The sequence below is a fragment of the Arachis stenosperma genome, chromosome 1 (assembly GCF_014773155.1).
Source record: "Arachis stenosperma cultivar V10309 chromosome 1, arast.V10309.gnm1.PFL2, whole genome shotgun sequence".
In the NCBI taxonomy this organism is placed as follows: domain Eukaryota; kingdom Viridiplantae; phylum Streptophyta; class Magnoliopsida; order Fabales; family Fabaceae; genus Arachis; species Arachis stenosperma.
In genome coordinates this window covers 24978536-24982167 of record NC_080377.1, presented here as the reverse complement: position 1 = coordinate 24982167, position 3632 = coordinate 24978536, and positions in this window count along the sequence as shown.

The window sequence follows — 3632 nt, the reverse complement described above, 5'->3', positions numbered from 1 at the left end:
ATTTACAAGATGACCATAGCTTGCTTCTAGCCGACAATCTCCGTGGGATAGACCCTTACTCACGTAAGGTTTATTACTTGGACGACCTAGTGCACTTGTTGGTTAGTTGTGCGAAGTTGTGAAAAAGAGTTGAGATTACAATTGTGCGTACCAAGTTGTTGGCCCCATTTAGATCACAATTTTGTATACCAAGTTTTTGGCGCCGTTGCCGAGAATTGTTTGAGTTTGGACAACTGACGGTTCATCTTGTTGCTCAGATTAGGTAATTTTCTTGTTTCAACCTTTATTTTATTTTTAAAAAGTTTTCAAAAATCTTTCAAAAAATTTTTTTCTCTTTTTTGTTTTTCCAAAATAATTTTTGAAAATCCAAAAAAAGTAATAAAATCATAAAAACCAAAAAAATATTTTGTGTTTCTTGTTTGAATTAGTGTCAATTTTTAAGTTTGGTGTCAATTGCATCTTTTTAATTTTCTAAAAATTTTCGAAAAATTCATGCGTGTGTTCTTCACGATCTTCAAATTGTTCTTAAGGATTTTCTTTGTTTGATCTTTAATTTTTCTTGTTTTGTGTCTTTTCTTGTTTTTCATATGCATTTTAGAATTATTAGTGTCTAAACATTAAAAATTTCTAAGTTTGGTGTCTTGCATGTTTTTCTTTTCTTGAAAATTTTTCAAAAATAAGTTCTTGATGTTCATCATTATCTTCAAAGTGTTCTTGGTATTCATCTTGACATTCATAGTATTCTTGCATGCATCATTTGTTTTAATCCAAAATTTTTATGTGTTGAGTCATTTTTATGTTTTTCTCTCTCCTCATTAAAAATTCAAAAATAAAAAAATATCTTTCCCTTATTTCTCTCTTAAATTTTGAAATCTTTGGGTTGACTTAGTCAAAAAATTTTAAAATAAGTTGTTTCTTGTTAGTCAAGTCAAGATTTCAATTTCAAAAATTTATCTTTTCAAAATCTTTTTCAAAATCAAATCCTTTTCCTTTTTTTTTTATTTTTCGAAAATCTTCAAAAATCGTTTTCAAAACTTTTCAAAATCTTTTTCCTATTTCCACCTCATATTTTTCAAAATTAATACTAACAATTAATATTTTGATTCAAAAATTTCAAGTTTGTTACTTTCTTGTTAAGAAAGATTCAAACTTTAAATATTAAAATCATATCTTTTGATTTCTTGTGAGTCAAGTCATTAATTCTGATTTTAAAAATTAAATCTTTTTCAAAATAAATTTCAATCATATCTTTTCAATCATATCTTTTCAAACATATCTTTTTTAAAATCAATTTCAAAATCTTTTCTAACTTCTTATCTTTTCAAAATTGATTTTCAAATCTTTTTCAATTAACTAATTGACTTTTTGTTTGTTTTACTATTTCTTATCTTTTTCAAAACCACCTAACTACTTTTTTCTCTCTAACTTTCGAAAATCATTAACTTCTTTTTCAAAATTCTTTTTAATTAACTAATTGTTTTAAATTTTAATTTTATTTTACCTCTTCTCTTAGTTTTCGAATTTTAACTAATAATTAAAATAAAAATAAGAATATTTTTATTTTCTCTTAATTAAAATTCAAATTTTCCTCTCTCTCATCTCATTCTATTTATTTATTCATTTACTAACACTTCCACTCATAAAAAATTTGAACCCTCTCCCTCTCTGAGTTCGAATTTTTCTCTTTTTTTCCTCATTCTTATTCTTCTTCTCTTCTACTCACATAAAGGAATCTCTATACTGTGACATAGAAGATTCCATACTTTCTTTGTTTTCTTCTCTCTCATATGAGCAGGAACAAGGAAAAAGGCATTCTTGTTGAAACTGATCCTGAACCTAAAAGGACCTTAAAGAGGAAGCTAAGAGTAGCTAAAGCACAGTACTCTGAAGAGGACCTAACTAAAATTTTCAAAAAGGAAAAAGATATGGCAGCCGAACCCAACAACAACAATGCAAGGAAGATGCTTGGTGACTTTACTGCACCAAATTCTAACTTCCATGGAAGAAGCATCTCAATCCCTGCCATTAGAGCAAACAATTTTGAGCTAAAGCCTCAATTAGTTTCTCTGATGCAATAGAATTACAAGTTTTATGGGCTTCCATCAGAAGATCCTTTTCAGTTCTTAACTGAATTCTTGCAGATCTGTGATACTGTTAAGACCAATGGAGTTGATCCCGAGGTCTACAAGCTTATGCTTTTCCCTTTTGCTGTAAGAGACAGAGCTAGAACATGGTTAGACTCTCAACCTAGAGATAGCCTGAACTCTTGGGATAAGCTGGTCACGACTTTCTTAGCCAAATTATTTCCTCCTCAAAAGCTAAGGAAGCTTAGAGTGGATGTTCAAACCTTTAGGCAGAAAGAAGGTGAATCCCTCTATGAAGCTTGGGAACGATACAAGCAACTGACCAAAAAAGTGTTCTTCTGACATGCTCTCAGAATGGACCATCCTGGATATATTCTATGATGGTCTGTCTGAATTGTCTAAGATGTCATTGGACCATTCTGCAGGTAGATCTATTCACCTAAAGAAAATGCCTGCAGAAGCTCAAGAACTCATTGAAATAGTTAAAAATAACCAGTTCATGTATACCTCTGAAAGAAATCTTGTGAATAATGGGATGCCTCAGAGGAATGGAGTTCTTGAAATTGATGCTCTGAATGCCATATTGGCTCAAAACAAAATGTTGACTCAGAGGAATGGAGTTCTTGAAATTGAACCCCCCTTGCTCACCAATGAACTGAATGACTTGGTTAGGCAGACATTACCTCAAAAGAAATAGGATCTTACTAAATTCTTAATTCCCTGTATCATAGGCACCATGACCTTTGAGAAGGCTCTGTGTAACCTGGGGTTAGGCATAAACTTAATGCCACTCTCTGTAATGGAGAAACTAGGAATCTTTGAGGTACAGGCTGCCAAATTCTCATTAGAGATGGCAGACAAATCAATGAAAAAGGCTTATGGATAGGTAGAGGACGTGCTAGTAAAGGTCAAAGGCCTATACATCCCTGCTGATTTCATAATCCTAGACACTGGAAAGGATGAGGATGAATCCATCATCCTTGGAAGACCCTTCCTAGCCACAGCAAAAGCTGTGATTGATGTAAACAGAGGAGAGTTGATCCTTCAATTGAATGAGGACTACCTTGTGTTTAAAACTCAAGGATCTCCCTCTGTAACTATGGAGAGGAAGCAAGAAAAGCTTCTTGACGTTGGGATTTTTGCTAGTAAAGAATTTTATAAAAATATAGTCGCGTGTGAGTATAGATTCTAAACCAACAGAAAATTTCTTCGTACAAACGTTTTGGTTGTCACAAGTAACAAAACCCAATGAATTTATAAACTGAAGTATTCAAACCTCGGGTTGTCTTCTCAAGGAATTGCAGGGAAGTATGATTTATTATTGGTTATGGAAAAACAGTGTTTGGGTTTGAAAAAGGTTTTAAGCAAGAGAAATAGATTGCAAGAATTAATAAATTAATAACTAATAAAACTCTTGGCGATGTATGAAAACTGGAAGTCCTATCCCAGTTATCCTTATCAATTGTGATGAGAATTAGATTTTTCTCCCACTAAGTTAACCGCTAACTATGAAGGTAAGTCAAATGGATGGAATAAGTTTGGTTCCTC